Source organism: Saccopteryx bilineata, chromosome 5, assembly GCF_036850765.1.
Source record: "Saccopteryx bilineata isolate mSacBil1 chromosome 5, mSacBil1_pri_phased_curated, whole genome shotgun sequence".
NCBI classification, from domain to species: Eukaryota; Metazoa; Chordata; class Mammalia; order Chiroptera; family Emballonuridae; genus Saccopteryx; species Saccopteryx bilineata.
Window position 1 is genome coordinate 167369957 of NC_089494.1, and position 25040 is coordinate 167394996.

General features: G+C 41.1%; 1 protein-coding gene and 1 pseudogene across 9 annotated transcripts in view; one reads left to right on the forward strand and one right to left on the reverse strand.

The window, feature by feature from the left end:
- The window catches only part of ZMYND11 (zinc finger MYND-type containing 11), a 173058-nt gene that overhangs the window by 122028 nt on the left and 25990 nt on the right, over positions 1-25040 (reverse strand). The window lies entirely within an intron of this gene.
- Positions 1477-2818, forward strand: LOC136306428 (KATNB1-like protein 1; annotated as a pseudogene).

Consider the following 25040-nt stretch of genomic DNA (forward strand, 5'->3'; position numbering starts at 1 on the left):
CTAGTTTGGCCACGCACGGCGGAAGAACACACAGTAACGCGGCTGTGAGTGAGGGAGTTGCTGTACCCCAGGTACGCTTACCTACCCACTTGGACTGTTAAAAGGGCAAGTGTGCCATTTGTGCTGCTTTGTTTGGTGACTTTTTGGCCCTCATACAGTGCTTTGAAGAGGAAAGCCATCACGACGGAAGCGAAATCAAGACATTGTAAAGAGATCAGAATAAGGAGAATCAGCGACGAACATTGGCCATGTGCTAGGCGGCCACAGCCGCTCTACTGTAGCAACAATTATCAAGGATCAAGACCGTATCCTAGAGCGTATCCTAGAGTGTGTGAAGGGATCAGCCCCTACGAAATCGACTGTGATTACTAAACAATAAAGTAGCATAATGTTTGAGATGGAGACTGAGGATGTCACAGAGCTACTAGCAGCATCACATGGAGAGGAGCTGTCAGCTGAGGACCTCATTCAACTGGAGAAGCAGCTGACTGAAGAGAGAGAAACCCCAGAACCCAAGAGATTTACTACCAAGGGTTTAGCAGGTTTTCTATGGTACAGGATGGACTGACAAAACTTCAGGCTAAGGACCCCAGCAATGACAGATTCAATAAGGTCTACAGAGCTGTTACGGATGCCTTGCAATGCTACAGCAAGATTTTGAAAAAAGAAGTCATCAACCTTCTAGGCTAACCTGGAACAATTCTTTAAGGTAGAGAGGCCTGCAACAGCTCCTGTACCCTCTACATCAGCTGCTTCTCGAAATGAAACACGTGTAGTACAGGTACAATCATCTCCAATACCACCTTCATGTTTCTTAGGCAATCCTGATTCACCTGACCCAGTATCTCCAGGACCTTCTGTCCTGCCTCTCCAGCTTCCTCCTCCCAATAGGTCACTCTCTCCCACCTTGCAATGCCCCTTCCAGTGTGCAAGCCAACAACAGGAATAAAGGTAAGAAAAAATCTTCACACTCATTCTTTGTTACTACAGTACAGTGTACAGTACAGTATATTTATGTCCTTTTCCTTTTACTGTGGCCTAGTTGCATTTTTATGTTCTAGATCATGATTTTACAACTGTGTAAGGATAGGTAAGTGACTTATTAGGCTAGGGTGCGTTTCTACTTACACCAAAATTCGTGTTAGGTCACTGTCACAGGAACAAAACTATGTCATAACCTGAGGACCCCCTGTTATCTATTCAGAACTACAAAAAATAACAGTAAATATTGAAAAACAGTACCTAAATAAATGTTTATATAACATGATCTAACAACAGAAACACTAAGAGTGATGTCAATTCCTACAAATGCTTAAAATCAAGATCAAAGCATTAAGCAGGCGGCCGCGTCTGAATGGTCCTGAGTGGGGTTGGGCCGGGAGTCATAGGACTTGCTATGCTTCCGGGCGCTGTTCGTCAATGCCAGGGTTGGGCTGAGAGGCCGTGGTACCATGAGGCGCTGGTACTTAAGAGATTATGGCATCTGAAACCCACAATGTTAAACAAAATTTTTTTTTCTTTTTTTCTTTTTTTTTTTGTATTTTTCTGAAGCTGTTAACGGGGAGAGACAGTCAGACAGACTCCCGCATGCGCCCGACCGGGATCCACCCGGCACGCCCACCAGGGGGCAATGCTCTGCCCACCAGGGGGCGTCGCTCTGTTGCGACCAGAGCCACTCTAGCACCTGGGGCAGAGGCCAAGGAGCCATCCCCAGTGCCCGGGCCATCTTTGCTCCAATGGAGCCAAGGCTGCGGGAGGGGAAGAGAGAGACAGAGAGGAAGGAGAGGGGGAGGGGTAGAGAAGCAGATGGGCGCTTCTCCTGTGTGCCCTGGCCAGGAATCGAACCCGGGACTTCTGCACGCCAGGCCAACGCTCTACCACTGAGCCAACCAGCCAGGGTAAACAAAATTTTTGTAATAATATTGAGGATCATTCCATTGATCTTCCTAGAAAAAGGATCTCTACTTTCACTAGTAAGAACATGAAGGAAGTTAATAAATCTCCAAAACAGTTGTCTACTTACACATATAGAACAGTTGGACAAACTGTGAAAAGCTCTGATAAATCACATAAGGTGATCTATCACAGCAAGTTCATCATCCTTTTCCAAATCCTTGTTATAAGAAGAAACAGTCCCCTAGGAGTGGGGGCTGTGACATGGCAAATAAAGAAAACAAACTGGCAAAAAAAAAAAAGAAAGAAAGAAAACGAACTGGCTTGTGTGGGGCACCTGCCTGAAAAATTATACTGTGAGTGTAGAACATATTTGCTTAATTCCAGTGATTCTGGTTCTTCACAGACAGAAAGCCCATCATCAAAGTACAGTGGGTTTTCTTCTGAGGTTTCTCAAGACCATGAAACAACGGCATAAGTTTTGTTCAGCAGAAATTTGAGAATGAATGTAGCTTTAACTTTCTGGAAAAAGAGAAGTATAAGTGAGCTTGTAGCTTATCTGGTGAAGATAGAAGACCTTGGAGTGGTGGTGGATTGCCTTCCTGTACTTACCAATGGTTTACAGGAGGAAAAACAATACATCTCACTCGGCTGCTGTGTAGACTTGTTGCCTCTAGTAAAGTCACCACTTAAAAACAAATTTGAAGAATATATAATAGTTGGTTTAAACTGGCTTCACGTAGTCATAAAAAAGTGGTGGTCAGAACTATCATCCAAAACAGAGATTATAAATGACAGAAATATTGAGATTTAAAAACAACAATTAAGTGGACTATGGGAACAAGAAAACCATCTTACTTTGGTTCCAGGATATACTGGTAATATAGCTAAGGATGTAGATGCTTATTTATTACAGTTGCATTGAAATACTTCATCTAATAAAAAGCATTTGGCAATTCAAAGCATCCCTGGACTATGATTTCTGAAAAAGTCTCATTGGAGAACTGTGAAATGTGGAAGAAATCAAACCTTTTTTTAAAAAAGCCACATAATAAAACCACTAATAAAACTCTAACAATCTACTTCACATTGAAGTGAGAAAATATCTGAAAGGAACAGCTTCAACTTCAATGAGGTGAAAGTGCACTATGAAGATTGCTCACCTTTGCTGCATTTGGGATTTATATGATTATTTGGTTACACTGTTTAAGAACTACTAGATCTTAATGCAATCCTGAATAAGAATATACTTTATACTATGTGAACAAACACACAGAACTTATTCCTGGGGGGGGGGGGGGAAGCAGTAGGCAATGCCACACTTCCGGAAAACAGATGTCAAGTTAAAATCAAAGATTTTTGAGATTTACCTGAACCAACTCACACAGGTGGATAGAGATGCCCTGTAACAAAGTTACATCAATAAGGAAGATGATCATAGTTAGAGAAGTCCAAAGAGGGCATCGCAAAGAATGCAAACCCAAGTAAGGTAAAAACAGTAATGCCTAAACCATATAATAGCACCAAAAACAATCTGATCTTTTAGGACAATATTTCTTAAATGTACAACCAATAAAATTCTCCTTTCTTATAAAATATGAAATCATTTATTCAACTCTTCTATGCTCTGGGAATATAGCAATAGCAAAAAAAAACCCCAAAATATTTCCCATTTAGTAAATATGGTTAGAAATTTGGCTGTTCATCAATAAAAAGGAAATCTCAAAAAATGAGGTCTGTTTTTTTTAGCAAGGGACACAGACATACCGACAAGAAGGGAGAGAGATGAGAACCATAAACTTTTTGTTGTGTCACTTTAGTTATTCACTGACTGCTTCTCATATATGCCATGACCAAGGGCTCCAGCTGAGCCAGTGACTCCTTGTTCAAGTCAGCAACCTTGGGCTTCAAAAAGCAACCTTTGGGCCCAAGCCAGTGACCATGGGCTGTCTATGACCCCATGCTCAAGTCAGATGAATCCAAGAAAATAAGTTTCTTATATACCATGTAGTTTGTCATTTTAAGTCTTCAGTGATGTGGACCAAACCAAAGTTTTCAGTTCATTCTTTCCTAAATGTATATTACTATTAAACTGAACTACTTAAAATTCCTAAATATGTCCCAAAATTTCATACCTCTATCCCTTTACTTAATAGTTCCCTCTGCCAGAATGTTCTCCCCTGCCCAGGTGGTGGCGCAGTGCATTAAGCATCCACATGGAGTGCTGAGGACCCAGGTTCAAAACCTCAAGGTTGCCAGTTTGAGTACCAACTCATCAGATTGAGCACATGGCCACCAACTTGACCATGAGACAACAGAAATGACCCCATGGTCGCAGGCTTGAGCCCAAAGGTCACTGGTTCTGCTGGAGCCCCCCTGGTCAGGGCACATATGAGAAGCAATCAATGAACTACTAAATTGCCAAAACTAAGAATTGATGAATCTCATCTCTCCTTTCCTGTCTCTTCTGTCTCTTTCGCTTAAAAAAAAAAAAAATTCTTTGTTCTAGAACTTAATGCAGTTGTTACTGACCAACCCTTTCCCCTAGAATCAGATTGAATCAAATTCTCTTGTGTATTATATTTTAATAGATTACGCATCTCTTCAAATGTATTGACTTGTACAAATAATTATAAACTCCCCCCACAGAATTCATTAATTCAAGTAAGAAAGGATATGTCCTATTTTTCATATCTTTCGAAGTGCCTAGCATAGTTATAAACATGATAATCTTTGATATGGAATTACAAAATTCAACTTTTCTAGCTATATGAACCACAAAGTCCTAGAGTAAGCCTTCATTTATGTTAGACCAAAAATTAAGACATCAAAAAGAAAGATGGTAAGACCTGTAGAGATATTTAATACAGTCCTTCCTCAATCTTTATTTTTTGGCTCCAAAATCTTTTTTTATTGACTAAACACATTTTTGGGAGTAAGATAGACTCCCCTCAGGATGAAGAGCTACTTGGGCAGTTAATTCTCAAGAGGTCTACAGTTCAAAAAATAAAAAGACAAACCCAAAAACGTCTCAGTAAGTTTTTTTAAATTTTATTTTATTGTAGTAAAATATATAAAACAAACATAAAATTGCCATCATAATCTTTTTGTTTAATTATTGATTTTAGAGTGGAAGTGGAGGAGTGGGAGAGGGAGAGAGGGAGGGAGAAAGAATGTCAATCTGTTTCTGTATGCGCCCTGACCCAGGATCAAACCCACAAGCCTTCGTGTTTCACGATGACACTCTAACCAACCAAGCTGTCCAGCCAGGACTATCCATCCTAACCATTGTTAAAGTGTGCTGTTCAATGGTATTAGATATAGTCACACTGTTATACAACCATAACCACAATCCATCTCATATAACTCATTTCCTCTTGTACTATTATACAATAAATAACTCCTGGTTCTCCCCTCCCCTCAGTACCTGGCAACCACCCTTCTTTCCGTCTCTATGATTTTTCTACTCCAAGTACCTAACAGCAGTGGAATCATACAGTATTTGTCCTCTTGTGACTGACATATTTCACTCAGCATAATTATCCTAGGTTCATCCAGACTGTTTCTTCCTTTCTAAGGCTGAATAATTCTTTCTTTGAATGTATACACCACACTGTTATCCACTCACCAGTCAATGGACTTGGGTAATTACTTCCATGTATTCAGCTACTGTGAATAATGCTGTGAGGTGGTCCAAGTAAGTCTTGCAAGGCCCCAGGTGACATGATATTCTCTATCCCTATAAACTCAGATTTAATGAAATCAATCCCTTCCATCTATTTAAATATCTTGTTTTATATCAAATGTTATGAACAGAAAAAAAAGGAGAATGAAAAGAGAAAGCAAATTAAGAAAAACTTTAAAATAAGCAAAATAAAACAATGCATTCATTGCTTAATAAATACATCGTGGGAAAACATTTTATTCTTTTTGTGATAGAGAGACAGAAAGGGAGATGAGAAGCATCAATTCATAGTTGTGGCACTTCAGTTGTTTACTGACTGCTTCTCATATGTGCCTTGACCAGGGGGCTCCAGCCTAGCTAGTGGCCCCTTGCTCAAGCCAGCAAGCAGTCTTGGGCTTAAGCCAGTGACCATGGTATCATATCAATGATTTCATGCTCAAAGCTGGTGAACCTGTACTCAGCCGGATGAACTCGCGCTCAAGTCGGTGACCTCGGGGTTTCAAACCTGGGACACTATGATACTCTATCCACTGTGCCAACCACTGTTCAGACATAGGAAAACTTTTTATTGCAAGGAAATAATAAATATGATAGGAGAATAAGAATGTACTTGGGGGTCAGGGAAGAAAGATTGTATCAAGGAGAAACACAATAGGAGGATACATATAAGAGCAAATATGTTCTGATTTTTTACTTCTTAGTGGGAGGTTCAAGTTGTTATACATTCTATTAGTTTTACATATTTATAAAGACAATTATGCACCATTAAAGTAATTACAGAGAACAGTTTCTATCAACTGCACCACCACCAGGTCAGGCTCTTTTTTTTTTTTAAGTGAGAGGAGGGGACAGAGAGAGAGTCCCTCACTTGCCCCAACTGGGACCCACCTGGCAACTGCTGTCTTGGTAATGTATATGTAACTCAACAGAATCATCTTCAGTGCCTGGGGCCAATACTCAAACCAACGGAGCCACTGGCTATGAGAGGGGAAGAGTGAGAGGATAGAGGGAAAGAGAAGCAGATAGTCACTTCTCATGTGTGCGCTGACCAGGGAGCCAACCTGGTACATGTGCACGCCAGGCCAACGCTCTATATACTGAGCCAACTGGCCACGGCCCCTGGGATTCCTTTTAAAGCAGGGGTCTCAAACTCGCGGCCCGCCGAACAATTTTGTGCGGCCCGCAGACTAATCCACGGGTTACTTAATTTTATCCAAAATATTTTGAACTTCGTGGATTAGTCTGCAGGCCGCACAAAATTGTTCGACGGGCCGCGAGTTTGAGACCCCTGTTTTAAAGGGTTCACAGATTGACTTTACTCAGACTAACTCCTTCTGAGATCCAGCAGTAGGACAGCAATTCAGAAGGGACCAGGGACAACTGGGAAAGAACTAGACTGTCTGGTATCAAGGTGAAGACTGAAGGGGCAGCTTTCTCCCAAACGGAAGTGCTGGCAGAGGTCATTGTTCACTTACTGAGCCCTCCCATCACAGAGTCAGTAGGTGGGCACCATATCTGAGTTGCCATCAACCTTAACTACTATTAACTCGACCCGGTAATTCTCTAAGACACCGTCCCATCCATCTTGAGGAACCACTGCCCAGTGGCTTTTCTATACAAAAGGCTTGTCTTAAATCATGCTGCAGACTTTCTTAAAATCTCCCAAAGGTTCACAAAACCCTAAAGAGCAGCATCTGGCCTCAGCATGTCCCATACCTTTTGCTAAGTGGCCAGAGGCCTGGGACTGGAGGCAGCCTGCCTTGGATCCCAGGTTGGCCCCTCCTGGGCACCTCCAAGCCCAGTACAAGTAGCAGCCATGTTCAGACCACTCTGGAGCTCACAACAGGTGACTGTGAGATGCACACATATGGAGATGATTGTGGTCTGCACCTCCCAGGAGGCCCCAGAGTCAATGCATAAGGCGGACAGCTTTACACCTCTCTGTAGCACCACCCAACTATCTCCACTAGCAACACATTCAAAAGGCATACTAGTTGGGTACCACAGCACCGCTGAACTGAAGCCTGCTCTGTGAGGTTGACCCTACACAGCAGTTCCTCTGCTATGCACATGGGGCCGATGTCAGTCCTGGCAGCCAACTGACCTGGGTATAAATCCTTCCCATTGATGTGCCAACAGCAATCAAGGCTCAACTTCAGTAGGAAGGTGCACACAGACCACACGAGGGTCCAGCATGACTGACCAGGGAGGCTGCTCCAGTGGGCTCTACTGAACACCTACTACATAAGGCCACTCTACTGAGACCAGATGTACCAGCTCTACCTAATACATAGAAACAAACACAGTCTTGTGGGAGGCAGCCAAAATGAAAAAACAAAACATGTCCCAAATGAAACAAAAGACTAAAACTACAGGAAAAATAACTAAATAAAACGGAGACAAGTAAACTACCAGATGCAGAGTTCTAAACACTGGTTTTAGGAATGCTCAATGAACTTAGGGAAAGAGTAAATGAACTTAGTGTGTACTTCAACAAAAAGACAGAAAACAAAAATGAAGATTGAAAAAAAGAAAAGGACAAGTCAGAAATGAAGAATACAATTTAGGGCATCAACAGTAGATTAAAAAAGGCAGAGGATCCAATTAGCAATTTTAAAGATAAGGAAGCAGAAAACACCCAATCAGAACAGAAAAAAAAATCATAATAAAAAGAGGATCGTTTTCAGAGCTTCTGGAACAACCAGCACATAACAACATTTAAACATAACAACATTTGCATGATGAAGGTGCCAGAAGAAGAGAGAAAGAAATTGAAAACCTTTAGGAAGAAATAATGACTTAAACCTTCCTTACTCTGGTAAAGGAAACGGACATACAAGCCCAGAAGTACAGAGAGTTCCAAACCCAGAAGCCTACACTAAGACATATCATAATTAAAATGCCAAAGATGGAAGACAAAGAGATTATTAAAGGTAGCAAGAGAAAAGCAGTTAGTTACCTACAGAAGAGCTCCCACAAGACTGTCAGCTGATTTCTAAACAGACACTTTGCAGGCTAGAAGGTACTGGCACAAAACAGTCAACACGATGAAAAGCAAAGACCTACAACTAAGATTTACTCTGTCCAGTAAAGCTATCATTTAGAACCTAGAGACAGATAAAGAGCTTCCCAGACAAGAGAGAGCTGAAGGAGTTCATTGCCACCAAACCAGTATTAATTTTTAAAGGGTCCTTCAGACGAAAAAAGATCATAAATATGAGTAAAATGGCAATAAATACATAACTATCAACAATTACTTTAAATGCAAGTTAGATTAAACACTCCAATCAAAACACACAAGGTGGCTGATTAGATAAGAAAATAAGACCTTTACATGTGTTGTCTACAAGAGACTCACTTTAGCTTAAGACACAGAGACTAAAAGTAAGAGATGGAAAAAGATATTTCTTGAAAATGGAAACAAACAAGCAAGCAAAAAAAGCTGGGACAGCAATACTTACGCCAAACAAAATAGACTTTAAAATATATGCTATAACAAGAGATAAAGAAGGACCTAGTAATTCCATTTCTGGGCATTTATTCAAAGAAACCCAAAACACTAAATTGAAAAGACATATACATCCGTATGTTCACTGCAGCACTATTTATGTTCACTACAGCATTATTTACAATGGCCAAGATATGAAAGCAACTTAACTGTCCATCAAGAGATGAATGAATGATGAAGTGGTGTATCTATATAACGGACTATGAACTGAACCACTTAAAATAAAAAAGAATGAAGTCTTGCCATCTGCAACAACTTGGATGGACCTAGAAGATGTGCTTGAGTAAAATAAGTCAAAGACAAATGTCATATGATTTCATTTACATATGGAATTTAATAAACAAAGTGAGCAAACAAATGGAACAGAAACAGACTCATAGATGCAGAGACATTGTGATGGTTCTAGATGGAGGAGCATTAGAGGGATGTGTAGAAAAAGGTGAAGGGATTAAGTATAAATCGGTAGTTGCAGAACAGTCATGGGGATGTAGAGTATACAGTACAGTGAATATAGTCAATACTGTAGTAGGTATGTAGGTCAGATGGGTACTAGATGTATCAGGATGATCATTTTGTAAGTTACACAAATATCTATTCACTGAGTTGTACACTGGAAACTAATATAAACTGTAACTGAAAAATAAAAAATTATTTTAAAAAATCTGTTTGAAGGCATTAAAGAACATGAATTAAAATAGGAAAAACAAAACGTAAACCTTGCATTTGGAATTACATTTTTCTCATTTAGGCACCATACGATTCTGTAAAAGGCAGCTGAGAAAATGAGCAAAGCTTTAACAGAAACAAGGATAAGAGGATTTAAAAAACTGGAATTGAGTGACTACTCTGGGAGGAGAGAGATATTATAATCCTTCCAAATTCTGAGTTAAAATACTAAAGGTCTACACCCTAGAAATGAGAGAATTACAAAGAGTTCAGTCTTCACATATTAAAATTACTAGCTGTACCAGGCCATGCGTTGCTGTGGTTCAGTCTGGTTAAATGGAAAAGAGAAAGTTCACGTTTCTAATATGTTTAATTTCACAATGCTTGCGAGTAATACAGTATTTTTTTGTTGTCCATTGTCTGTGCTGATATAGAGATTGTCTGCTTTGCTGACTCTAGAACATGCAACATATAACTGTCCATGTGAGAAGCAATCTGTGTCTAGACCTAAACTGCACAATTCTAAAGATTGGCCCTGAGCTTTGTTGATGGTGATTGCAAACGCCAACCGAATTGGGAACTGCAATCTCTTAAATTGAAATAGTATATCCGCTGGAACCATAGGAATGCGAGAAATGAGGACATCTTCACCTTTGAAAGGACCTGTCAAGATTGTTGCTTCTAGGACATTGCTCATTAATATTTTTACTGCAAGCCGCATGCCATTGCAAAGCTTTGGCTGGTTGATATTTCACAACATGGTAATTGGCACGCCAACTTTCAATTGCAGTACGTGCAGTGGCATCCCTGGCAGATCAAGTGAATTCAAAAATCCTGTTGGATAATTAACCGCTTCATCTGCTTCCACAACAGTGTCGATGGACTTGTGAGTGCCTCGCTCTGAATGTTAGACTGAATATTAAGTTCGTAGATGTTTTTGTTCTTGGCCTCAAGAATAGCCCGTTCACTCAGCCAATCGTGATTCTTATAATTGGTTTGAATATTGGGAAATACTTTTTCAACCAATTCTTCTTTTGAAGTCACTAAATTGCAGAAATTATGAGGCAATGAAATTTATCCTGAGGTCAGATCAACCGGCACCTTTCTGTTCCCACTTTCCAGTAATTGATGTGAGAGTATCTCAGCTGATCAACCGTTTTGCAGCTGGACACGCATATTTGTAGTTAATTTTAACGTCTTTACGTGTCGCCACAAAGTAGAGTATTTCAGGCAAGCATTTATTTCATTCATTGGTGTCGATCGAGGAATTACAGGTAATTTTTGCCTGAATCTCCTGCAAGCAATATTAATACGTTCCCAAATGGTCTGATGTTTCCACGCAAATCTTGCAATGATCAATCAAGAGCCTTGAGCGATTTTTTGTGCACCATTGTGCATTCATCCCAAATAATAAGTTTGCATTTCTTTTTTTTTAAACTTTTTATTATTTTATTTATTTATTCATTTTAGAGAGGGGAGGGAGAGACAGAGAGAGAGAGAGAGAGAGAGAGAGAGAGAGAGAGAGAGAGAAGAGACAGAGAGAGAGAAGGGGGGGAGGAGCTGGAAGCATCAACTCCCATATGTGCCTTGACCAGGCAAGCCCAGGGTTTCGAACCGGCGACCTCAGCATTTCCAGGTCAATGCTTTATCCACTGCACCACCACAGGTCAGGCCAGTAAGTTTGCATTTCTGCAATGCTTTTCCCATGCCAGATGCTTTGGAAATGTTGCACATGGGAGTTTCAATGAATTGCATGTTCAATGGCAATTTTAAAGCAGAGAAGAGCAGTTCTTCCACCTGGTAGCAATGTTGCAGCTATTCTGGACGATGCTAAGGCTATGTCATTTTGGGATCAAATTGCTGCCAGAATCAATCTAATTAGGAACGTTTTACCAGTTCCTCCTGGAGCATCTAAGAAGAAGACTTCTCCAACCCTGTTATGGACAGTTTGCATTATTTGATCATAAATGCCTTTTTGCTCAAGCGTTAGCTAGGAATATTTGATTGCTCATACGACAAAAGATCACCCATGCTATAATTTTGCTCACGACACAATTCTACATCGAACGAAGGAACAGCAGATCAATTCGGTGATGGCATTCCCAATTGAGAACTTTGTTCACGATTTCTAAGCACAAATCTTCAATCATTATCAACGCTTCACTGTACATTTCTGCTGTGAAATCCATGTTCATATTTGAATGGTTGTTGCGTAGTCGACAGAAAATATCTTCAGTCATGTGCGATTTATATTTCTCCCATAACATTGAAATGGAATCATAAAATATTTACTATAGTATGTGTTGCTTTTACGTCCAATAGCTGGCACTGTTTTTCAAAAAAAGCATGTTTTTACCTGTCACAGGTGTGACATCTATATAATAGTAGGTATATAAAAACATAAAAACACACGTGTATTTGAATGCAACATTGTGTCAAAATTTCAAAGCAATCGGTGAAGAACTTTTGGAGATTTAAGATTTTGAACATACAAACATTTACTTTTTTTTTTTTTTTTACAGAGACAGAGTCAGAGAGAAGGATAGATAGAAACAGACAGGAACGGAGAGAGATGGAGAAGCATCAATTATCAGTTTTTTGTTGTGGCATTTTAGTTCACTGACTGCTTTTTCATATGTGCCTTTGACGGTGGGGCTACAGCAGACAAGTAACCCCTTGCTCAACCCAGCAACCTTGGGTCCAAGCTGGTGAGCTTTTTGCTCAAACCAGATGAGCCGCGCTCAAGCTGGCGACCTTGCGGTCTCGAACCTGGGTCCTCTGTATCCCAGTCTGACGCTCTATCCACTGCGCCAGCCACCGCCTGGTCAGGCTACATTTTTTTTTCTGAAGCTGGAAATGGGGAGAGACAGTCAGACAGACTCCCGCATGCACCCGACAGGGATCCACCCAGCACGCCCACCAGGGAGCACACTCTGCCCACCAGGGGGTGATGCTCTGCCCCTCCGGGGTGTCGCTCTGCTGAGACCAGAGCCACTCTAGCGCCTGGGGCAGAGGCCAAGGAGCCATCCCCAGCGCCCGGGCCATCTTTTGCTCCAATGGAGCGAGCCTCGCTGTGGGAGGGGAAGAGAGAGACAGAGAGGAAGGAGGAGGAGGGGTGGAGAAGCAGATGGGTGCTTCTCCTGTGTGCCCTAGCCGGGAATCGAACCCGGGACTCCTGCATGCCAGGCCGACGCTCTACCACTGAGCCAACCAGCCAGGGCCTACATTTTTATTTATATAGATTACCTAGTAATAAATGAAAGTATTTAATTAACTACAAAATGAATAAACTACACGTATTCTTGAACTTTGAATCACCTCAACTGTTGATGGGATTAATATCACCTGAAGTTACTGGTGTTCCTGGCTATCTGTTGGAAGCAAATACAGATCCTCTCTGGGTAACATCATCCTGAATCTCAATTCATTTCTATAATTTTTCTTATTATAAGTACAGTGGCCCCTCATCTATCATGGGGGTTAGGTTCCAGGACCCCTCGCAATAGGTGAAAATCTGTGAAGTAGCAACCTTATATTTATTATATATATTTTAAGGCTATGGTCACTGAGCCAATCAGCACCCAGGATACAGAACACAGTGCTCTGGTTGGTCACCACTCATCCATCAGCCAATAGTGTGCTTTGTAAGATCAAATCTGCTGTACGCTACATATTTTATTTCAATATAATATACTTTTAATATGTTTTAATTAATATTTTTTATACTTTTGATATTGTTTTCAATTTTTTAGGCTAGAAACGGTTATTTTACCACAAAAAAATTAAAATAATATATAAAAATACCTATATACTGCAAAATCCCACGATATAGCGAAAAATCTGCGAAACAAAATTAGATATATAAAATTTTTAAATTCGTGATACAGTGAGACCCCAAAAAGTGAACTGCGATATGGTGAGGGACGACTGTATCTAGAACACTAGTAAAAATAACCAAATAAAACAAACAGACATGGCAATTAATTATCACCCAATGGCAAGAGAAACAAAACAAACAAAAATAAAAACATTTAAACGAACTTACTGAAGGAGTTCCAGAAGATGCTGTTATTAGACATGGCCTTTAAAATAACTATGCTTCATATGTTCAAAAAATTGAAAGAGAAGCTTGAAAATTTCATCAGAAAACAAAAAACAATAAAAGAAGCTAAACGGGAATGACAGACTTGAAAATCTACAACAACAAAAGTACTCTATGGATGGATTTAAAATCACAGTAAGAGCTTGACCTGCCAAGGCACAGTGGATAATAAAGCTTCTATCTGGAATGCTGTAGTCGCATGTTCAAAACCTAGGGCTTGTCCAGTCAAGGCACATATGAGTAATAACTACAATGAGTGGATGCTTCCCACTCTCTCCCAATTCCCTTTCTTTCTCTCTCTAAAAAATAAATAAAATCTTTTTTAAAATCTGGTTAGAAAAAAAGGAAATCTTACCCTTTGCAACAGCATAAATGGACCTGGAGAGCATTATAATAAGTGAAATAAGCCAATCAGAGAAAGACAACTACCATATAATTTAACTCATATGTGGAATTTAATAAACAAAGTAAACTAACAAAATAAACTCATAGAGAGCAGACTGACAGCTGTCAGAGGGAAGGGAAGTTGTGGGGCTGGGTGATAAAGGTGAAGGGGTTAATCAAAGAAAAGAAAACCTACCTCATCGCCCTGGCCGGTTGGCTCAGCTGTAGAGCGTCGGCCTGGCTTGCAGGAGTCCCGAGTTCGATTCCCGGCCAGGGCACACAGGAGAGGTGCCCATCTGCTTCTCCACCCCTCCCCCTCTCCTTCCTCTCTGTCTCTCTCTTCCTCTCCCACAGCGAGGATCCATTGGAGCAAAGATGGCCCGGGCGCTGGGGATGGCTCTGTGGCCTCTGCCTCAGGCGCTAGAATGGCTCTGGACGCAACAGAGTGACGCCCCAGAGGGGCAAAGCATCGCCCCCTGGTGGGCATGCCGGGTGGATCCCGGTCGGGCGCATGCGGGAGTCTGTCTGACTGCCTCCCCGTTTCCAGCTTCGGAAAAATGAAAAAAAAAAAAAAAAGAAAACCTTGACACAGACAACAGTATGGTGATTACCAGAAGGAATGGAGTTGGGGCTGGTAAAATAGGGTTAAGGGGAGATGAATAGTGATGAAAGGAGACTTAACTTGGGGTGGTGAGCACACAATATAGAGATAAATACAGATGATGTATTATAGAATTTGTACAATGTCACCACAATAAATTGAATAAAAAATATTTTAAAAATAAAAAATCAGATTAGATACAGATAAAAGAGACTTAGTGAAGCCGAGGATTATTTTTAAAAGAATACATCAGCCTGACCAAGCGGTGGCGCAGTGGATAGAGCGTCAGACTGGGATGCGAAGGATCCAGGTTCGAGACTCCAAGGTCACCAGCTTGAGCGCGGGCTCATCTGGTTTGAACAAAAGCTCACCAGCTTGGACCCAAGGTTGCTGGCTCGTGCAAGGGGTTAATCAGTCTGCTGTAGCCACACACACACACACACACACACACACACACCATCAAGGCACATATGAGAAATCAATCAATGAACAACTAAGGTGTCGCAATGAAGAATTGATGCTTCTCATCTCTCTCCCTTCCTGTCTGTCGCTATCTGTCCCTCTGTCTGACTCTGTCACCAAAAACAAAACAAAACAAAACCAAAAAACTTCAGATGAAAACTCAGAAAATAAAAAAAGGTACCAATGTGTGTACATCTAGGTAAATAATGATTGTATAAAAAATAACAATGCCTTCTACATATAAAAGACAGTAGACTAGGGGTCCCCAAACTTTTTACATAGGGGGCCAGTTCACTGTCCCTCAGACCGTTGGAGGGCCGGACTATAAAAAAACCTATGCATATCTTATTTTAAAGTAAGAAAACAAAACGGGAACAAATCCAATATTTAAATTAAAGAACAAGTAAATTTAAATCAACAAACTGACCAGTATTTCAATGGGAACTATGGGCCTGCTTTTGGCTAATGAGATGGTCAATGTGCTCCTCTCACTGACCACCAATGAAAGAGGTGCCGCTTCCGGAAGTGCGGTGGGGCCGGATAAATGGCCTCAGGGGCCGCATGCGGCCTGTGGGCCTGTAGTTTGGGGACCCCTGCAGTAGACCCTTGAACAACTAGGGTTTGAGCTGCGCAAGTTCACTTACATGCATTGGTTGAGAGTCAACTGTATTTCCCAATCCACATTTGGGAATCTGTATATGCAGACAGCTGACTTTATTATGTAGGCATTTTCAAATGCCAGTCTGGTAGCACCACAATAGCCTAAAGCAGGGGTCCACAAACTGCAGCCCCCTGAGGCCATTTATCCGGTCCCGCCGTACTTCCGGAAGGGGCACCTCTTTCATTGGTGGTCAGTGAGAGGAGCATAGTTGTCATTGAAATACTGGTCAGTTTGTTGATTTAAATTTACTTGTTCTTTATTTTAAATATTGGATTTGTTCCTGTTTTGTTTTTTTACTTTAAAATAAGATATGTGCAGTGTGCATAGGGATTTGTTCATAGTTTTTTTTATAGTCCGGCCCTCCAACGGTCTGAGGGACAGTAAACTGGCCCCCTGTATAAAAAGTTTTGGGACCCCTGGCCTAAAGTAAAGAGTGGGGTAAAAATGGAGTTAACTGTTTTAAGCTCCTTGCATTATCTGGAAAGAATTTACATTAGACATTGATACATCTAGTTACTACCTCTAGAGCAGCTATTCTCAATTGGTGTGCTGCAAGAAATCTTAAAACATAAAATACCTATTTTAGTATGGGGCACTGACCTCTTTCCCTTAGAATGTCAAATAAAAAACTAACAGCCAATACAACTGCATGTGGTGTAAATGAATCAAAATTATACTTATTTTATTAGATCAATGAAAATATTTTTTGGTATGCCACAGAATTTTAGTAACTAGATTATGAATGCCAAGATTTAAAAAAGTTTGAAAATCACTGCTCTACAGTAATCAATAAAAGGATAGTAAAAGCAGGCATAACTACCAAGCTAGTAGATGAAGAGAATAAAGTAATACAGAATGCTTTATCAATACTGCGATAGTGTTAATAAAGAAAACAGAGCAAGACTAATAAAAACAATGATGATATATGGTGATAGATACAAGCCCAAATATATCGGTGTTTAAGTCCAAACAGGGCAGTTTCAATAAAAGACAGCAATTTTGAGCCTGAATTAAAAACAATAAAACAAAAACCCAGCTGCCTGCAAAAGATATACCTTTAATAAAAAAAGACACAGAAAATCTGTGAAAAAGTTAAAAAAAAGTACCATGCAACCACAAATACTTAAAAATATTTAAAATATTCAAAATAATATTTTTAAAAGTATTTTTTTAAAAACTGGCCAGCCAAAGTGCAATAATGTAAAATGTTATTAAGAAAAAAGGGGTCATTTCATAGTAATATAAAGATTAAACTCATTAGGAAATGTTCTAAATTTTATGTACTTAACATAATCTCAAAACATAAAAATGGACAAAATTGAATGGAAAGATAGACAGTTTTCTTTTTTCTTTTTCTTTTTCTTTGTATTTTTCTGAAGCTGGAAACGGGGACAGACAGACTCCCGCATGCACCCGACCGGGATCCACCCAGCACACCCACCAGGGGTAACGCTCTGCCACGACCAGAGCCACTCTAGCGCCTGGGGCAGAGGCCAAGGAGCCATCCCCAGCGCCCGGGTCATCTTTGCTCCAATGGAGCCTTGGCTGCAGGAGGGGAAGAGAGAGACAGAGAGGAAGGAGGGGGCGGGGTGGAGAAGCAAATGGGTGCTTTTCCTGTGTGCCCTGGCCGGGAATCGAACCCGGATCCCCTGCACGCCAGGCCGACGCTCTACCACTGAGCCAACCGGCCAGGGCAACAGTTTTCTTTTTTTTTTTTTTTTTTAAGCTGGAAACGGAGACAGACTCCCGCATGTGCCCGACCGGGATCCACCCGGCACGCCCACCAGGGGCAACGCTCTGCCCACCAGGGGGCGATGCTCTGCCCCTCCGGGGCGTTGCTCTGCCGCGACCAGAGCCACTCTAGCGCCTGGGGCAGAGGCCAAGGAGCCATCCCCAGCGCCCGGGCCACCTTTGCTCCAATGGAGCCTTGGCTGCGGGAGGGAAAGAGAGAGACAGAGAGGAAGGAGGGGGGGGTGGAGAAGCAAATGGGCGCTTCTCCTATGTGCCCTGGCCGGGAATCGAACCCGGGTCCCCCGCACGCCAGGCCGACGCTTTACTGCTGAGCCAACCAGCCAGGGCCCAGGGCAACAGTTTTCAATAACTGATAAGACAAAGAGGAAATCTACTAAGTATATTGAAGTTTTAGGAAAGCTTTTAATAACCTTATCCTGAGATATATAAACCTCTGTAGCTAAAAACTGCAGAATGCACATTCTTTTCAAATGCACATAAAATGTTTATAAATTGATCACATACCAAGTCTCGACAAATTTCAAGGATTGAAATCATACAGCCTGCTCTCTGTCTACAATAGACCTAAAGAAATCAGTAACAAAGGATAGCCAAAAACAATTTCTGCGTTTTTGGAAGCTAAAAAGCACACTTCTGCCTGACCTGTGGTAGCTCAGTGGATAAAGTGTCAACGCAAGGTTCCTGGAGTACTTTATGTGGCAGCACCACAAAGCGCAGCGTCACTCACGTACAGTACTACTTTCAGTGACGCGGGATGCACACCTCACGGCTCCGGAAGCGCGTCATATCATTTGTTACAGCTAGCAGTGACAAATATGGGACTGGACATTGACCATCTCATTAGCCAAAAGCAGGCCCATAGTTCCCATTGAAATACTGGTCAGTTTGTTGATTTCAATTTACTTGTTCTTTATTTTAAATATTGGATTTGTTCCCGTTTTGTTTTCTTACTTTAAAATAAGATATGTGCAGTGTGCATAGGGATTTGTTCATAGTTTTTTTTTATAGTCCGGCCTTCCAACGGTCTGAGGAACAGTGAACTGGCCCCCTGTGTAAAAAGTTTGGGGACCCCTGGGATAAAGCATCAGACTGGGATGCAGAGGATCCAGGTTTGAACATCGCCTTGAGCGCAGGCTCACCAGCTTGGGTGCAGGGTCGCTGGCTTGAGCAAGGGGTCACTTGCTCTGCTGTAGTGCCCCCCGCCCATGTCAAGGCGCAAATGAGAAAGCAATCAATGAACAACTAAGGAGACAAAGGAGTCACAACAAAGAACTAACTGATGCTTCTCATTTCTCTCCCTTCATGTCTGTCCCTCTCTCTCTCTCTCAAAAAAAAAAAGGAAAAACATATGAACATATAAAAGGCAACTACTATGAACTGGTGCTTCCCATTCCTTCCCCCACCCACTGCCTTCCCCTCTCTCTCTCCTGCCTCTAAAATCAATAAATAAAATCTTTTTTAAAAATAAAGCACATTTCTAAATAATATAGGGGTTAACAAGAAAAGTCACAATGAAAGTCAGAAAATAAAATGAAAGGAATGCAAATGGAAATAATTATCAGAGTAAACTTAGTTTTAAATACATATATGATCCCTGAAGAGCAGGGATTAGGCGCACTGACTCCTGTGTGGTGGGAATCTGAGTAAAACTTTTGACTCCCTAGTTGTCCCTTGGTATCTGTGGGGGACTGGTTCCAGAACATGCCCCCCCCAAATCTGCAGATATTCAAGTTCTTACATAAAACAGTGTAGCCAGGCCCTGGCTGGTTGGCTCAGAGGCAGGAGCATCTGCCCAGTGTGTGGATGTCCCAGATTCGATTTCCGGTCAATGCACACAGAAGTGCACATCTGCTTCTTCTCCACCCCTACACTCTTGCTTCTCTCTCTCTCTCTCTCTCTCTCTCTCTCTCTCTTTCTCTTTTCCTCCTGCAGCCATGGCTCAACTGGAGCGAGTTGCCCCCTGGTGCTGAGGATGGCTCCATGGACTCTCCTTCATGCCTAAGAGTTTGGTTGCTGAGCAACTGCGCAACACCCCAGATGGGCCCTCTAGTGGGCTTGCCGGGTGGATTCTGGTTGGGGTGCATGTGTGAATCTGTCTCTCTGCCTCCTCTCCTTTCAGTGAATAAAAAAATTAAATAAAACAAAACAGTGTAGCCTCACCAGTGGTAGTGCAGAGGATAAAGCGTCAACCCAGAATGCTGGATGGCTGGTTTGAAGCAAGGGCTCATCAGTACTGGGTCACTGGCTAGATCAGGGGATTGTCCACACAATCACAAAGCTTGCCAGCTTGAGCCCAAAGGTCACTGGTGTGAAAAGCCCACGGTCACTGGCTTGAACAAGGGGATACTGGCTTGGCCCTGATTGACACATATACAGTACAAAAAGCAATCAAAGCAAAACTAGTGAAAGCAACTATGAGTTCATGCTTCTCACCCATTTTCTCCCTTCCTGTTTCTCTAAAAAATAAAACAGTGTACAGCAATGCATACAGAGTAGTTTTTGCATCCAACAATACTGTTTTTTATTCTAAATTGGTTAAATTCTTGGATACAAAACCTAATGAGATGGACGACTGACTGTATATTTTTTTGAAAAAAAAAATGTACGAAGGGCCTGTGCAAGGGTCAACTATATAAGAAATGGAGGAAAGGATAAAAAGCAGTAAGTAAACATCTATCTCAAGTAATTACTAAATAAAATATTAAGCCAAGAAAACAGAAGGAAATTACCTATTAATACATGTGTATGCATATGTATGCATATATATATATATAAATAAAATGAAATAATGCCTGACCAGGCGGTGGCGCAGTGGATAGAGCGTTGGACTGGGATGTGCAAGACCCAGGTTCGAGACCCCGAGGTCACCAGCTTGAGCCCAAGGTCACTGGCTCGAGCAAGGAGTTACTCAGTCTGCTGAAGACCCACGGTCAAGGCACATATGAGAAAGCTATCAATGAACAACTACGGTGTTGCAATGCGCAATGAGAAACTAATGATTGATGCTTCTCATCTCTCCATTCCTCTGTCTGTCTGTCCCTGTCTATCCCTCTCTCTGACTCCTTCTCTGTCTCTGTAAAAAGAAAGAAAAACAAACTAAAAAACCAAGATACGAAAAAGAGATCCAATAAAAGGAAAAGTTGATTCTTTGAAAAAAACAAACAAAATTGGTAAAACACTAGTGAAACTACCAAGTAACTACCAAAATAGACACAAGAAACAGAAACATGAGTAAACCTGTACCGAGGTATTAATGGGTTTGGATGATTTAAAAATTTTCCACAAAGAGAAACTCCAGAACCACCTTGAAGATGCCACAAAAAGTCTCAAAGGAAAACATCAATCTTACAGAAACTAGAAACTCTTTCAGACAACAGATAAAGAAATACTGTATCTCTCAACTTGTTATATAAGATAAATGTAATCTTGGTATCAAAACCTAACAAAGGATGTTGGGAGAAAAGTGAAGTTATAAGCCTATCTCATTCACAATTGTGAATGTAAAAATCCTAGACAAACTATCAGCAAATCAAATCCATCAATATATAACGAATAATACAGCATGAATAAGTTTATTACAATCCAAGCAATTTGCCCACTAAGAGAGTAAAGGAAAATAATCATAAAATCAGCCCAATAAATGCAAAAAACATTGGATAAAATTCTTCAATGCAAAAAAGGATTAATACATAGAGGAGAAACTCCTTAATGTAAAAAGGATATCCACATAAAACCAACAGCAGAAAATTCACACTTGATAAAACGTTGAAAACTTTCTCTCTGCAAATGGGAATGAGTTAAAATGGCAATATTCACTTCTATTTAACATTGTCTTGAAGGACCTAGTCAGTGCAATAAGGCAGGAAAAATAAACTATCTACAATCAGAAAAGAATTAAAACTCATTATTCAGAAATGGCATTTATCCACAGAAAAATTCCCCAAAACCCCTATATATGAAGTATTAAAATAAGTGAATTTAATAATGTTACTGGATACAAAGTCTACATAGAAAATTATTTATTTCTATATACACTAATAATAGAGTAAATTAAAACAATTTCAAGATATTATTTACAGTGTCACACACAAAAAAATCATCTAGGAATAAATCTAACAAAAGATAAGCAAGATTTCTATCCTGAATGCCATAAGACTTTGAGAAAAATTTGAGGGATATATACCATATTCACAGATAAGATTAAAAATCTTTAATTGATTTTTGTGAGAGAAGAAAGGGGAGAGAGAGGAAGGGGGACAGAAAGGAAGGGAGAGAGAGAGAGGAGGGCGATAGAAAAAAAGGGGAACAGAAACATAGAGAGAAGAGTAAGACAGTCTCCACAGAGATCTTCTGAGGGCAACCATAGAATGGTGGAGACATTTCAACTTGTTTGTCCTCCACTGACCTGTGTATTATATACTCCTTCAAGTGGTATGCAAAATTCTACTTTCAAGACATTTCTAAATTAAAATAATAGTGTATCTAAGCTTAAGTGGTGCTTCTTTCTCTACTCACTAATACAGAAATGCACACAAAAAGGGAGATGTTGGCTCAGAGCAATGTGGGGAGTGATGATTGCAGGAGCTTCCAGAAACTTTGATTTGCTCACCAAACACCTCTAACTTGGAAAGCCTCAAACTTCAGGTTCATCTTTTGGCTTTATGTTCTAATACCTAAATCCAGGCTTAAAAGGAAAATGGAACTTTTAAAATGTATACATTGCACTTAATCCCTGGCATATAATTGTCAGATCTGTAAGTGAATCAGTTCATTTAAAAGACTATCATATCACTAGACTTCCCAACAAGATGGCAGAGTAGGTCAACACTGCTCACTTTCTCCACAACCATATCAAAATCGCACCTAAATTACAAGACAACCATCATTGAGAACCACTTGAAAATTTCCTGAACAGACAATATACAGGGAGGTCCTTGGGTTACAACACAGTTCTGTTCCTACGACAGTGTTGTAACACAAATTTTGGTGTAAGTCCAAACACATCCTAGCCTAACACAAAGAGAATACTTGCACTTTTTTTTTAAAAGATTTTATTTATTCATTAGAGAGAGAGAGAGAGAGAGAGAGAGAGAAGGGGGGAGGCGCAGGAAGCATCAACTCCCATATGTGCCTTGACCAGGCAAGCCCAGGGTTTTTTTTTTGAACCAGCAACCTCAGCGTTTCCAGGTTGATGCTTTATCCACTGCGCCACCACAGGTCAGGCAACACTTGCACTTTTAAAAGCCCAAAACGGCATAGGTAAGCGTAACTGGGGGACACCAACTCCCTCACTCATAGCTGGTTACTATTTATTCTTCCGTTGTGTGCAACCAAACTAGCTCACCCATGTAGTTCATAAGTATGATGCTAATGGCATTAGCCAAAACACTCACATCTCAATTTTTTTTAAGTTTTTATAGGAGTGAGCGCCATCAACTTGAAACGTCGTATGTCAAGACTGTCATAACCCAAGGACCCCTGTGTAATTAGGAAGATGAATAAACCACATCAAGATCAGTGTGTGTGTGTGTGTGGAGGGGGGGTAAAGCTGCAGAATGGGCTGCATACTTGGTCCCATACCAAGTATGGCAGTTAAGAAACAGAAGAAATATCTCGGCTGCAGAGTTCCCTTCTGAGAAGCGAGTGGTCATGGACTGACATCAGGATCCCCAGCCTAGGGCTCCGGTGCCAGAAGAGAAGTCCCTACCACAGCTGGCTGTGAAAGGAAGCAGGGATCACGGCTTAATAAGACAGAAGGTTGCTGGAAACCTAGGCTCCAGCACAGAGGCAGCAGTTTAAAAAGCGTAAGGGACACATGGGGAGGAACTAAGTTGACTAGTTTCAGGGTGAGGGACAGAAGGACAGAGAGACAAGGGTCAGAGCAGCTCTCTCCAGGGTTGGAAGGGATAGTAGAAACCAGCGTTCCTTTCTTGTGCCCTGCTACCACCCAGCCAGCAGCTGCAGGCAAACCCCAAATCAAACCTTTCCATCAACCTAGCTAACACTGTTCATCCCACCCCGATGGTTTCCTGAGACCCTGCCCACCCAACTCACATGTGAGACTAAACCTCTCCCAGTGAATTTTGTATACAAGTGGCCTTCCTCAGCTCATACTGAGGACTTTCGCCACATCTCTCAAAGCTCCCCAAACTCTACAAGAAGCAGCTGGCCTTAGTGGGCTAACACAAGTCTAGTATTAGTTGCTGCCAGTCAGTCTTGGTAGCATAGCCTAGCTTCTCCCAGAGAACTCTTAAGCCCAGCACAGGCAGCAACCAACCACAGAGAACTTTATAACTCCTACAGGTGGCCCACGGTCAGGTAAAGGCAGCAGAATTCTCCTAAAAGGCACCTGAGTCAATATACCCAGTGGCTGGCTTCAGACCACACAAGAACACACCACCCAACCAGCTCCACAAACAACATAACCAAATGGCAAACTTGGCAGGCAACAAAACCCCACTAAAGCAAATTCTGTTCTGGGGAGTAAAACCCATACACTTGTCCACTGTAGTTACTGCTATTATACACAACCAGTCATCGTGAGAGTCAATCCCACCTACTGATATGCCAACAGCAATCAAGGCTCAACTGTAATATGAGGGACATCCCTTGAGCACCTGGCTCAGGTGACCACAAAGACAGTGCCACTGGGCTTCGGAAGATACCTACTACATAAGGCGATTATTTTCCCAAAACTGGGCTATGTAGAAGACCTAGCACATGGAAACAATCATAGAGAGTAAGCCAAAATGAGAAGACAAAGGAACATGTAACCAAAGAAACACACAGGACAGAACTTACTAGAAAGAACTAAATGAAATGGAAATAAGCAATTTAACAGACACAGAGTTCACAAGGTGGTTTCGTCTGATAACTTAGGGTAAGAACAAACTCAGTGAGAATGTCAACAGAGAAAATACAGTAAGGAGGTAAAAAAAAACATTTTTAAAAAGTCAGAAATGAATACAATAACCAAAATGAAGATATATTAGAGACTCAAAACAGATTAGATGAAGTACAGAATCAAATGAGAAATCAGGAAATGGGTAGTGAAAAATACCCATTCATAATAGAGAAAAAAAATAAAATAAAAATGAGGATAGTTTAAGGGACCTCTAAGACAACAACAGGAACACCAACATTCATATCATAGGGGTACCACAGAAAGAGAGCGAGCTCCAGGAATTGAAACTTTTACTTGAAGAAATAATGACAGAAAATGTCCCTAATGGCAAAGCAAGTATACATACAAGTCCAGAAGTGTATAGGGTCCCAAACAAGATTAATCCATAGAGGTCTACACCAAGACATACCATAATTAAAATG